This window comes from Misgurnus anguillicaudatus, chromosome 15 (genome assembly GCF_027580225.2).
Source record: "Misgurnus anguillicaudatus chromosome 15, ASM2758022v2, whole genome shotgun sequence".
Taxonomy (NCBI): domain Eukaryota; kingdom Metazoa; phylum Chordata; class Actinopteri; order Cypriniformes; family Cobitidae; genus Misgurnus; species Misgurnus anguillicaudatus.
The window spans coordinates 10,048,550-10,063,773 of record NC_073351.2 but is presented as its reverse complement, the minus strand read 5'-3'; positions in this window follow the sequence as shown (position 1 = coordinate 10,063,773).

The following is a 15,224-nucleotide window of genomic DNA, read 5'->3' as shown; positions in this document are numbered from 1 at the left end:
GAGTACAAATTCGCCCGAGTGCGTGACAAGTCCGAGTTCATTCAAAATTGGACTTGAGTCCGGACTCGAGTCCGAGTCCAAGTTCGAGTACCCCAACTCTAGCTGGCCAACTATCTAAGCACCAACTTAACCAGGCTTAGAACCCATTGGACCAGCTAAACACCAGCCTAAACTACTTAGACTGGTGTATATGCTGTTTTCATTTCTCAGAAGGGCAACCACAAGTTAATAGGCGACTGTACAATCTTACCCTTATATCAGCTACCACTCTGTGGCTTCCACCACAGCAGCCACCAAACATCTTTCCATTTTTTACCCTAATTTAATGAGGGCTTTCGCTTCGTAACCTCTCCAGATTGATTTATTACTTGCCAAGCGGAGATCAGAGAACTGGGTGCTATAGGGCACTCCAGGACACCCCACTACCCCTTCCTGAATCGAAGCCCTCGGCTGGCGTGGTCTGTATGTAGGGCGGGTGATTGCTAAACGTGGTGTAACTCACAGCTGGGCTCAACATGGTGAGAGGTGTGAACAGTCAGCTCTTAATGAGGGAAGAGGACAAGCGGATCAGAACACAGGTCAGAGGTGGTGGGACTGGGGCCAGAAAGCCTGGCTCTAATACAGGGGAAGTGGATTAACGGAAAAAGGAGATTTGCCGTAACTCTAACGAGAGCCACTTTGTAAGTGTGGAATGAGGCTTTTGATGAGGATGATGTAGGCCGAAACTGTGAACCAAGATTTTTTTCATTTCCTTGCAGCTGGAACACAAGCAAGCTACACTCTTAAAAATAAATGTTCCAGAAAGAGTTTTAAAGCTTAAGGCCATGGGAGTAACTTTTTAAGTTCCTAAGATGACGTACAAGAACTTTTAATCATCTGCTGTGTCAAAGAAGCCTGGAGGACTTTATTTTCGCTCTGTTAACCAATATGCAAAGATTTCTTCCTAGCATAATCATCCTTAAAAACTCTCAGGGGCGGTTTCCCAGACAGAGCTTATCCTAGTCTCAGACTAAAATGCATGTTTGAGCTACCATAATTTAAAAACACTTTGTACTGACATCTTGAAATATATCAGTGCCATTGTTTTGTCTTTATATGCACACCATTATCGTTTTTTGTAAGGTTTGTTTGTAAAAAACTAACTTAATGTCCCAATATAACTAAGGCTTAGTCCTGGCTCAAACTAAATGCTGTGCGGGAAATGTACTGTAGCACTTTGGGGATGCGAATTCAGAACTTTATTTTCAGCACCTTAACTCCAGGGAAACGCATAACACCAGTTCATCAGATTACAGCTTGCAACATCAGTTTTTCTTTGCAATATGCATGAGACAGTCATTGAATATTGAACATTGGCTGTTTGAGCCAGATAGTACCCCAGCAAGCAATAGCTCTCATTTCACCGTTTATTTTAACTATAAACTCGATATATAAGTATCTATACCAATTTCTTGCCAAAATAAACTTGAATTCAGTGTTGTTTTTATCAAAATAACTTTGTGAAATGTATGATTTCTATCATGTAAGCAAAATTAACAATGATGTTTGGTTTAATTTCTTTATTTGATTTAACTTATTTTTGGGCTATGGTTAGATTTCTAGGGGTGGTTTCCCAGACATAGATTGACTTAAACCAGGACTAGGCCTTAGTTAAATTCGGAAATATAAGTAGGTTTAACAAACATGTCTTACTAAAAACATTACTTTTGTGTATTTTGAGGCAAAACAAAGGGCACTGATGTATTTTAAGATATGTCATTGAAAGTTGTTTTTAGTTTGGACAGCCCTTACATTTATTTTAGTTTAGGACTAGTCTAATCCCTGTCTGGGAAACCGCCCCTAGTAAATTTTCACTGACAGCACAAATTTTGCCTTGTATCAGCCTATACTTCTGGCCTCTGTTCGGACAGCTATTAGGTGTCTTTTAAACGCGAAATTGCTTGCTAGGTACCCATAATCCAAGCAGGAACCAGTGATGTATTTGAGACCAGTGATGCGCGGGTTGATCAGAAATGAGTGAGTGCCTGCGGTCACCCGCGGTTACGAGTCATCAAAAAATATTTTTAATGATATTCGGGTCGCGGTCGGTCGGGTCGTTTGAAATAAAGATGGCAATTAACTATTTTAAACAATTACTACTTTTAAAAAATGCGGGCCAGGGAGCGGGTCGGGTACAACTGATATTTTTTTTTGGTGGTCTGAGTTGCAAGCGGGTTATTTGAAAACGTCGGTCGGGTGCGGGTTGTTTATACATTGACCCGCGCATCAATGGTTGAGACCACCTATAGCAAGACCAAGATAAGACCAAGACCAGAGAGTGTCGAGACCAAGACAAGACCGAGACCAAAGACAGTCAAGACAGAGACAAGACCAAGGCCATAAAAAATGGATGGAATTATTGTGGATATTGTAGGCCATTGTATTCATTTGTTGACAGATTTTTTTTGGAGAATGTTACCAGCACAACAGTAACAAAATAAATCAAATAAGAAATAAGTCAGTGATTGCTTTTAAAGCCAGAACTTTTAAATCACATTAATGATGTTTACATATAAATCAGACAATACACCAGCAATTTAGTGTAATTCTTGACCGGTCTTGAAATAAAATCCAGTCTGAGACCAAGACAAGACCAACCAAAGACTGAGACAAGACAAAGACCAACAAAAATGGTCTTGAGAGCGGTCTAGAATACAACAACACTAGCAGGAACTACTTCAGTCTTCATAGAACTATACAGCTACAATAAATCTAGTTATAGATGACCATAAAGTGCTTTAAAACATCATTAAAAAACATTTAGTTTTGGGAGTACATTTTAAAATACAACTACATGTGACCGGGTGTTATCTAGAAGTCTTTAGTGATCTCCTAATATGAGAGTTTACCTAATAAACTGCCCAAAAGATGTTCCTCATCAGTTCCCCAAAGGTCAAGTATGTGTGACTAAGTAACTTCTTCTTATTTATGAGGGCTATAAGCACTCAAGGCTGTAAGTCTTGTTTCAAGTTGAGAGGGCGCATGTGAGAGTTATATTTTGTTATGGTGAAGGGCTTACGATCAGCAGGGTTGCCAAGGAGAATTTGTTTGGATAGCCATGCCCCCAAAACCAAAACCAAGCCATTGGAATCAATTTTACTCAGAAAATGTCTCCTTCCTCCATGCTTAGGACGATACACATCTACCACATACCTTTTGGGGCTGTGGTGACTAGAAAATATAATACATGAGGGTCATAATCAAACCTAAGAGCACAATGAGGTTGAAATTTGCAGTGTTTCTGTAATCAGCCGTGCTTGACACTGAAGGAATAAACAGGGATAAGATGGAAGCGTCAAAGGGGCCATGATTTCCAGATTTGTGGGTGCATGTTACCCTTTTCACCCAGAATGCTTAGCCTCTCGCTCTGGATCATCTCAATAACTCCACTCCTTTGACGGCTCCCAGCAGCATAATTAATCTATCCCATGTTAGGATAAAAGATCGTCCTGTCTTCGTCTCAATTTCAACCGATTTGTGCCGGAGGTTCAGATTTCCAATGTGAGACTCGAAAAACCTTGAAGCTGCAAAATGTTAAATCTGGGTCCTAAAGCAAAACAGGGTACAGCTGCAGATTGTCAACCACTTCACTGACAAATACAGGTTGCCTGTTAACTAATTTTATTGGAATTGTAGCTGTTTTACTAGCATAGACCCTATTGCCTTTACAAACACACAAAAAGGTTGTACCAACAGACTGAAGAGCAATTGGTTGTACTTCAGACTAGGCAGCAGGTTGCCCAACAAAATGATGTTGTGTTCAACGGTTACCTGACCTGACTTGACAGTAGTTTAACAGAGACATTAGGACAGCACTGTTTTAAAAGAGCAGGGTTACTGCCATATTCACGCTGGGTGGCCTATGAAATCCTGTGAATGAAAGCAAACACATGAAAGAGAGAAGAGAAACTGTGGTACTAAGGCCCGTGTAATACTTGCCTCTGTGGAAAGCCCATTATTTACTTTTAACAGGCCAGTAAACGTACTTTCAATGCCTCGGTCAGGACACCACAAGCCTGGGCCACTTAAAAAGCTCACAACCTGTCCCAATCCGGTCACCGTTTAAGTTGTACTTAAGCCTGGCCATCGGTCAAGCGATACTATCTTACATAAAGAGATTTTTGATGAATACCAAGAGCATTGGGAGCTTTTTCAGTTGTTTTTCCTGGTGACCTCTGTCCTGCAAAACTAATTTGAAACAGAAGCTTCTTCAGACAGTTTCATCTCTCTTTTCTATGGCCGGCTGTCTCTCTATCCACCCCCAGGGAGCTGCAATTTATGCCCAGGGAACAGGCACAGAGAATGGGGCTGAAACAGGCGCAATGGCCTAGAAGGCTGGAACCAATTGTTCACGGGTTGAGAGCGTCTCTCTGGTAGTGAGCAAGGCTGAGAAAGAGAGAAAGAGAGAGAGGATGGATGAGTCTATCACAGAGAAACAGTGTGAGAGAGTAAATGGAGATTATTATGAAGACATCAGGCCGGGTTTCTGGTTTCACATCTGTCCAGGATTCCTGTCTCACATCCTGTTGAAGGGAATCTTTCGTCGGCACGATGTTCTAACCTCTCGTCTTACGCTTCCTTGCACTTAAGACCCTTACAAAAATACCAGACTATCACTACATGTATTTAATATATGGACATGGTAACGTGAAATGTGTTTTTAGACACATAATGGCCAAACCAACTAATGATATACATTAAGAAAGCGTACTGTAAATTTTGCAGTTACATTTTTAATTTTAAGTTTAATCAAATTGGCTTTACAAATCATACTTTATCAAAACTTAGTATTTCAATTTACAAATATTTTTTTGTTAATTTAGTTTAACACAAAATTTTAAACTGTAAGTCTTGCGAAGCCATTTTGATTAAAGTTAATAAAGTTTTTTATTAGCATCTGATACAACAAAAATTGTTAAATAATTAAATAAAGTAGATTTTTTGCAGTATAACTTGTATGTTGTAGGGTTTTGCACACTGTACATCTTTTTTGTTGATTTTTTTACCCCACTAGCAAGTGCATTTCTTGTTAAATCTTGTCAAAAAGATTTAAGTTTTTTCTACTGGAAAACAAGAAGGATAAACTGATTAGTCAAATACTTAAATACATGAACCAAATACAACTATTTTCATGTCCCATTTGTCACTCAGATGCTCTCTACGTGCTAGTGAACGCATGCATTTGTGTCTGTTTTCTTACTGCAAAGCTTTCATGTTTGCATATGTTATTGCTTCTCTGGCTCTGTCCAACATGTCGCATCCCGGTCCAACCTAAATGCTGAGCAACAGCCCTGCAGCATAACATTGAGTAAACACGCATGACATTCATTCAGCAGCTGGGAATACTGCTACCAATGGTACAGACCAGAGCAAAAACCATATTTAATGAGCTAAGAAAACATTTGGTCTCATTCCCTGCCTAACTGGGTGTGTGCAATACATGAGAAAATATCTGTTCTTTATAAACATATTTTGATGCATACAAAACATGGACTTTATTAAAGATGTCAGTAAACTATAATGTTTTTAGAAACCTGCACCAACAAAAATATACTATGATATACTTCTAATACTTATACACAACAAAATGTTGTAACTAAAACGGTACCTTTTAAAAAGGTCCTATATTCCATTTTTTGTTAATATGATTTTATAAATCTTTATAATTTTGTGATTTTGTGAATGTTTCATTTGTTACCTTTAGTCAAAAATAGTTTTGGTTTTGGACAGTGTATATATGAATAGACCCGTGTTTCCTTCTCATGTTAACAAAGTCTGTTCACACCTTTGGTTTGGTTACCTGGATTTTCTGAAAGCTTTCAAGAAATTAATTTGTTCTCGATAATGATTCATACAACTTATTTGTGAGAGGTCTTCACCCTCATATCTGACACAAAACACAACTCAGGTTTAACCTTGTTTGATGTCATGGTTAGTAAGTTATTGGCAGATAGTTAAAATGCATTTTAAATGGCATTTATGTTGGGCCAGTGTGCTGTGTTGCGAGCAGGGTGTGGTGGGCTGCTTTGGGTGAGAAATTCCAGGGCCACTTTTTAGTCCCAGTCCACCCCTGTTCAGAATATTAACAATTATAAAGTTTACTATTATACTTAGCAGTAGGAGGCAAAAAAGCAAAATATCCCTGCTAAAAAAAACAAGAGACACCATCACCGAAATTCTATTGGTTTTATTGGGAATTTTATTGGTTCTAATGGAATATGGCCCAAAACACACTACAGTGTATTGGTCTTTGTTGGTCTCTATGGTATGTATTGGTTCTATTGGTTCTATGTATTGGTTGGTTCTAATGGAATATGGCCAAAAATACACTACAGTTTAGTGGTTTAAATGGTAAAAGCTAATGGTTCCTATTGGTATTTTAATGGAAACCATTAGAATTTTCTGTTATGGTTTTATTGGGTTTTTTTTAGCAGGCATGTGTTTGGGGTTTAATATTTAATGACAACCACTGCTAAATGTGTGTTTGGTGCATTATGGGTACCTATGTGCATCCTGATAAAAGAGATGTATGCGCATGGTCCAAAGCACAGCTTTGCAAAGTATAGTTTATTTGATTCTTAGGTATACGCAGACGTTCGACGCATGCGCATTGCAACGAAATGCAGTGCATCTCCTGCGCTACATACTAAATTCTCCTGTAAGTGCATCAGCGACCTACATGTACGTGCCGAAAATTGCGTCATGCGCACTGTGCATTGACCCTTATGTAAAAAATGGACCATAAACGTACTTAAAAGTCCCTACAGTGTGCTATGGTTTAAATTTTACAAAACGCTTCTTGAAAATAATGTAGTGATGCTTTAATGATCAATATTGTGTATGTTTGTTTTATGGACAGACTGATTGTAAGAATGTATCTGATTGTAAGACATCACTGATTATAAAAGATCACACCCTAAAATTGGTGAGCATCCCTTGGTTAGGGTCAAATTATACATTCCCTAGGTTAATTTAAACTAGCAGTTTTGTTTGTCCATATTTAACCCCACCAAAGGTTGACACAACCAAGCATTTTTATACAGCAGTATAATCAAAACACACATCCACAGCTCTGTATAGTCGATGAGAGAGTGTTTGGGCTGAACTCATCCCCGACCCCCTTTCAACGGCATGGCTGAGGCCCAATGGGAAAGCCATTGTTTGTTTAACTACTGTTTTATGGAATACCTAGTGACAGGAAGTTCTTAAAACAGCAGCAGTTACTATTTATATAGTGTCTTTTTCGGAGTAAATACTCGTTCAGATCGCCGCCTCCTCCTCCTCAAACTCGCACACAGACCCCACGGGACACCCCAGCACTGTGGAATGCACCCATTCACAACCCGGCGGCCATCTTGAATGCTTGCCTCTCACTTCCTGTTACCATGACAACACCCACCCACCTCAGACGAGGCGTGAATGAGAGTTGATAAGCGCTCTCTCCGAGCGTGTGAGCAATAATCCCTCTCATGCAGCTCATTTTCTAAATCTGTTCAGGCCATTCAGAGTCCCAACCACAACGATATTTAGCCCAGTCTGCCGCCTTTGTTGCTTTTATTAGTTTGCTGATCATTGGCTGCCGGACAGCAAGTAACCGATGTCACGTAATTACTTCTCTTTCTTTAGTGCTCTTTGATTGCTACACTTCCCCTCAGGTCGGGTTCGTACAGAGATCATGAGCAGGTAGCATGTAGCATCAAGGGAATTTATGTTTAGGGGGCATTACAGAGTTCACAAGTCTCATCAACAGATCGGCCTGCTGAGCAGAAAGCAATACCTCAGTTACGCGAGATTAGTGGTTGAATTAGACGCAGCAGTGTATAGTGCTGTCTGAAACCAAGGGTATTAGCCTATGACTGCATGTGTGTTTGTCTATGGGATGAGTGTCCTAACTATTCAATTACTTGTTTTTTTTTGCAAATGAATGAAGACTTTCAGAGTTTTGTATAATGAGGTTAGCATTAGTACTAGTGTAAATTAAAGTCTGAATAAGAGTCCTATGTGTGTTTGTGTGTGAGCTACCAATAGATTTGGGTACAGAATTGCTAAAAATGTCCCAAGAAGTCAGCAAAATCTGACCTATAAACCTACTTTGTGAGGCATTCAGAAAGACAAATGTCTTCATGAATCATTATCACTTGATTAAGGGTTTCAAGTTGAACAAAAGTTAGATTCAGTTAAAATATAACTTTTATCTCCTTATCTCCTTATTACTTATCTGCTCAATTTGCAAAATTGGTTGTGTATTAACTGTAGCTGGGTTTCCATCACCCCGATTTTATGCAAATATATTGCATAAGAAACACGTGATGGAAACACCAAGTTACAAATAAAAATCCCTTAATTAGCAAAAACGTTTTTATGCTTGCTTAAGGTGGTTTTTGCCTAAAGCCCGGGATACACTGCACGATAATTGCTGTCCCAGACGAAAGATTGCCATCGTGAAACTATCGTCGCAATTTCTGTGATCGTGGCTCTCCATCGGTGGTCCTATGTCGTACAGTGAGAGAGGTTCAAAGACGGCCGTTTTCCCGGTCTTGCATCCAAAGATAGTCTACTATAGTTTTCTGGCAGTGTCAGAAATTCGGCATGATCACCGCACAGTGTGTTTGCTGCTACGACCTGCACGCCGGTACTTGTTTACCACGAGCGCATGCTGGTGACGTTGCGCAACGTGTGACGCAGCCGCCGAAGCTTCTGTGTCATCATCGTACAGTCTACATGCCTCTCGTACCAGAGTTTAAACTATACATGTCGCACAGTGTGATAAGGTAATGATCTTATAAGAGGAAAAAAAATCGTGCAGTGTATTCCGGGCTTTATGCGAAAAAGAGTATGCTAATAATAGTTAATGGAAATGTATTTGCAGAATAAATTTTGCCGTAGCGAACAACCTACGTGTAGTACGTGACTGATTGTATCAGTTCATGTTGTCTTTCTCATATATGGGGCTCAACGTCGTCGCAATACCATTGCTGCTAGTGCCTGCATCAAAAATTTTGCATTTCTTCTTGTGTGCACAGCATTCAGTTTGGCAATTACAAGCTGCACTGCTACTAAATGTATAACTCGCCAAATCGTAACTAAATGGAGTCCAGTCTTCATTATCTAAGCGTGCCTTGTTTTATTGGTTACTAGGTTACCAATACCACCGTCATTCGCTCTAACAAGTTGATGGAAACGCACATAGATATGTATAAAGGCTAGATGTCACGGCCAGATGAGCCGTGTGTCATCATTTTCCAGCTTATCTTTAATGATTCCCTGTCTGCAATATCCGTGCACTGTCCTCGAGAGAAGAGAAGACAGAGGAAATTTAGACCTGCCGAGTGTAGACGTTACACAGTTGCATTCTGGGAAACTTCCTGATAAGACAGAAATACTCCTGTGGTTAAAGTTCAGATGGACTAGCATGCATTTTTTACAGAGTGGAGTGTCTCTGAAGATAAAAAACAGGATGAGGGAGTAAATAGAGATGGAGAACACTGAGGGTTCTCCAGGGAAACGTGAGGTCCTGTGTGTGTGTGTCAATGACTTATGTTGGAGACTGAAAGAATGCGAGGTTGTGTGCGTGAAAGAGAGTGAAAGAGAAAGGGAGAGGGAGAAAGAACAGACTGCAGAGAGATGAGTGAATAAGTGAGATGTAACATACTGATGAAATTCCCAGAGAGGCCAGAATGGATAATACAATCTCGGCACAGTGATGCACAAACCAGATGGGTGGAGGATGGGGGGTGTTGGAGGGATACTAGTGTTCTCTCTCTCGCTCGCTCATACACACACCTGTCTGTGCTAAAAGACATATGGTCTTCCTGGGGGAGATGTGGTTGCGTGTGTTGTACAACAGTAAAGGGAGTTTATATACTGTAGTTTGTCCTACAACTTCACTTTCATAGTAAAGTTATAATTTATACCATAAACGCTGTATTCTGATTGGTGGAGAAATGTTGCATGGATGTTGATTATTTTTCGATAAACGCACACCTGACATGTCAAATGTCTTAAAAACAACAATTTTTCCTTATATATTAAATATATAATGTTATAATATGATAAACCGTTCTATGATGAAAGTTAGATTTTTTGTATTATTGACAGGATATATTATATTTTAGTTTTAAAGATTAATACATATAATATAATCATATTAATAATTATTATATTATAATCTCTTAACATTTGCAATAATACTATATTCTATTTTATATATATATATATATATATATATTTAATCATTTTTCTTTGCTTTTCTTGTAATGCTGCTTTGAACCAACAAAAGATTGTAAAAAAAATATTGCAAGCATTAAAGAGAAAATAAATCCAACTCTATGTCATGAGAAATCGTCCATATTTTACGAGTTGCCTAATTCGTATTAATTCATACGACCACATTCATAAGTTTTGGTACGATTTGCATTAACCTCTGTGATGTTGGGGTTAGGGGTTTGGTTTCGTGTTTTTTCTTTTCATGATTATCATACGATTTTGCACGATTAATTTTGTATGAATCGATACGGATTAGCCAAATCGTAAAATATTTATGATTTCTCGTGAGATCAGGCTGAATAAATCCGTTTTTCTTTACAGTTCAGATCCTGGTAGGCCTACTACTTCTGTAGTTTCTGTCCTTCGTATATGGTTATTTTTACTATTGACAGTCAATATAAAATCAAAACACAATTTTTTATGAAAAATTTCTTATGTACTAAAGATAAATATCCACATCATGACATTTTGATGAAATTGCTTTTTCAATCCCGCCCTCCAACTACCTGTCATATAGAAACTAGGGCTGTCAATCGATTAAAATATTTAATCTAGATTAATCGCATGATTGCCATGAGTTACTCACGATTAATCGAAACTTAATTGCATATTTTTATCTGTCCTATATTTACCTTAATTTAATTTAACACAGGTTTCTAATACTGTTATCAACATGGGCATGGACAAATATGGATGCTTTATGCAAATGCATGTTTAGTGAAAGAGTCAGCAAAAATAATTTTGAAAAAAATCCAGTTAAAGATTTTTTAAGGTTCAAAAACAAAATCACTGCATCCACACCTTAAAATCATTGGTAAAACTAATAAACTTGGCACACAAAGTCAAAAAAATATCAATATATGTTAAACTTTTCTTTCTTTATTGTTTGATTGACATTTAGACACAGAAAGTTTTAAGATCTACTGTAATGCAAAGATCTAATATAATCAGATATCAGATATTTCCCCCCAACAGTTAATCAAACATTTAGTTAAGACATAACAGATTATATCTGCGTGAATTCTTGTCAGATATTTTTAAAATTGTAATTCTGTCTATATTTGTATATTTCAGGGTTGCGTCAGGATGTTTCAGTCAGCACGAGGAAGATCGTTTTTCGAGTCTTGTTGCTCTTAATATCTCTTTAAACATCAATCAGGTCCCGAACTTTAACTCTCTTAATAACTATTCTAACAATAAGCAAGTCCTGCATTTTATTTTCTAATTCCTGCATTTTTTTAATCCGAAACCAAAATCTCACAAGTGGCTGGACATGCATCATTTGTAAAAGTTAAGCATTTAGAACAGTACACCTCTAAGATAACGTACAAATAAATATAATTTTAGACGTTTGATGACTACTTATCGTAAGGTTGCGTCTTAATTTATCCAACAATGTGCTAGGCCTATAGGGTCAAACAAAAATTGCATGTTGCGTTAATCGCACGTTAATAAAATTACTGTCGTTAAAAAGTTTTTATGTTAACGCGTTATTATTTTTGACAGCCGTAATAGAAACACATTTCACAATCCAATAAATTCCCAATGAAGTGTTTCACATGGAATAACATCAAATTACATAAGTAAAATAAGTTGTTAATACATTTTCAGGTAGACTTCCACCCATTTTCTCTGCAAAACTGCAATGCCTCCTCTAGAGGACAAATATAGTTTACTCTTAAAATGATATTCCAATCATATATGTCTTCATGTCTCTTAGGGGGCGTGCACACCAACGCTTAGCTGAAGAAAGCTGGCACTCAGCTGAAAAACAGCTGGCATTCGGCGTTTTCAGTCGCGTTTAAAAGTTTTGGTGTGCACAACCCCTTATGGTAGACATTCATACACACAGAATTTCAAAACAGTACAATAGGACAGTTTGTGTTAGACAGGGTTTACTAATCAAAGTTTTGGCATATGGACTCACATTCCTGTGTGAGGTTAAGGATGCTCCCAGGTTTGATTTAGCTGTGTACTCTGACCTCTGACCCCTAAAGGCACTCTTGCTATCTCTAATGACCTTTTGATAGCGAGTGAGAGGAGGAGAGCGAGTCGGGGTTGGGCGAGCATCATGGCCCCTGCTGGAAAAGTCAATACTACCCTGTCTTGCTTTGCAGCTCGTAAACACTCGGCTGACAGTGATCTGATCCTGATTATCACAGACACACGCACAGCAAACAATAAACAGACGTATACACCTGACAGGCAGAGGTGTGAGAGCTCTACTGTGCCTAATTTTAAGGCGCGTGTGGATTTGGAGGTGGAATGGGAATCTTTTTTAGCATTTTATTTTTGGGCCTGTTGCATTTTAGTGTAACTCTTTTACTAAAAATGAACATGGGTGAATTTTAAAGACAAATTATTATATCAAAATTATCAAATCAAAAATAAAATTCAAAAAATTATTTTGCACAAGCTTTCTCAGGTAAACAACTTTTTTTTAGATTAAATTAGTGCATATTTCATATAGGATTGTAAAAATCCCTGGGGAAAATGTTGTTTTGAACTCCACATGCCCATCAGATTTTTCTTCAAACGGAGAAAAAGAGACTGCAGCAGGGCCAGAGAGATGTGACCAGCTTCGGTTCCCAGCACGTCTCGGGCCTCACTAACTCGCACACCGCTGGGCCTGACCCCCTCAAGCTCTTTTGTATGAAGACCCCTGCTCCCCATGGACTGCCTGCTTTCTGGCCTTTCACATGCGACTGTGTCAAATCAAACCCCAGCCCCTCTAACCCTCCTCCAATCTCATCCCTCTGAGCTCATACATAGTAAATTTTGTCCTCTCACGTGCACACACTCCCTCCAATCATCCCAACAAGAGAGGTAACAAACAGGTGGAGGTGATGGGGGCATCTCTTTTAAGAGAGTTTGATACATAATTCGAGAGTGGCGAGGTTCGCACCTGCTCTCCTTGAGTGTGGGTCATGCTGAAAGCTTTGATTTTAACCCAGGACCTGTTGAATCCACGCAGCTCCATGCAGAGCCTTTAGAGCCAATGCAGGACTCACAGACAGCCTGCTGCTCTTGGCTTGGACTGAGCTTTTTTCTCCTGACAAAATCCCATTCAACAAGACAAAAAGCTCAGTGTGCTGAGGTACAGCGAGGTGAGAGGAAGGGGAACTGTAGGGGCAAAGGCCACTATGGAAAATATTTCAAAAGAAAACCACAGAGGAGAGTCCAGAGAATAAACAGACACAATAAAGTACATTTGTTATAATTCCAGAAGAAATTTTAAGTCAAAAACATCCAAGCATCATCCATGCGATTCTTATTTTTAGATATGACGGTCAGTATAAGCTTACTGTATTTTTCTCCTGTTTTAAAATTTGGTAAGCAAAATCATTTAGAGAAGTAAATAACATCACATTCATTCTCAAAAAAGCACACAATTTCAGTCATCATTCATGTGTGTAGCACAAACAGCAAAAAACTAATGGCAAGTAATTGTTAAAAATTAGTTCTTATTCTGTAAATGAGTGATTAATGTACTAAATATTAAGATTATTTCACAGTTTCAGCATTGATAACAGCTGTAAATCTGTTTAACTGGCGCTGTCCTGTGAGCGGGATACCTGAGTTTACTTTAATATTTTGCATGTACATATTTATCTATTACGACAAACTATATTTCGTTGGAAAGGTCTAAAAACGTAGTTGTCATATTTCAACGTTTTAGCAGTAATAATAACGCAGTGACAGTAATTTATTAATTTGTGACAAGAGTATGCAGCAAACCATTGACACCTAGTGGCCATTGGTGGTAAAACCACTGAAAGTGGAACACACATTTTTTGTGATCATTTTATATATAAAATATATACTTTATTGCATTATTTGTACTACAATAAATGTAAACTGCTATAAAAAAAAATTTATTTAAAATTTTCATCTCCAGTCACAAAACTTTAAAGTGTCTTCTTTAAAAAAAGACAAAGATTAGGCTTCTAGACAAACAAAATAAATAAATAAAAATGGCAAAGTTATATTAATTTAACTCTTTCCCCGCTATTGACGAGTTATCTCGTCAATTAAAAGAAAACATTTGCATTAAAAAAAAATATTTTAATGTTAATCTGTAAAACCGCGATTATCCACCCAATTTATAAAAAACTGAAGCAAAAAAAATCTTTCTCAATCTGATCTTTAACGAAATTCCTTCACAAAATGCAATTATTTCAGCTTTTTGCTAAAAATTTGTGTTTTTAAAGAAAAATAACCATATTTAAGAATTTATAAGCAAAGAAAAAAATATAGATAGGATGAAACTTTTTCCCCCGTTTTGTTTATTTGTTTGTTTATTGTTTGTTTGAAAGCAGAGGTCTGTTCTTGGATTTGATATATTCAACCTGATATCACAAAATATGTTAAATAGTCAGTTGGTCAGTTTTGCGTGGCATTGTCACGTATTTCAACTGTTTTACGTGCCCGTGACACGCATTTCTTTTCCGTGTCAGTTTCACGTATTGGTTACTCAACAGTTTAACCTATTTTCTTACAATTGTCACTTCGGTTCGGGGTTAGAACAACTTTCTGTTACATAAAATGACATCCTTACCCAAATCCAATTCTAACCCTAACGTCAGGCGACAATGGTTTAAAAAGCATACGAAAAAATACTATAAACCAATACTTAAAGTGACATACTAACGCAAACAGCAAATCTAACCCCAAACCAAAGCAACAATTGTGTAAAAACAGTTGAGTAACCAATACGTGAAACTGACACGGAAAGGAAATGCATGGCACGGGCACGTAAAATGGTGGAAATACTTGACAATGCCATGCAAAACTGAGCAAAATAATCCGTGACTATTTCACTGAAATTTGTGAGATCATGTTAGATATTTGAATTTATATATATTTTTAGAAGAAAATTTTCCTGGAAGGCAGTTTGTGAAACTTTGTGAAAATCACAA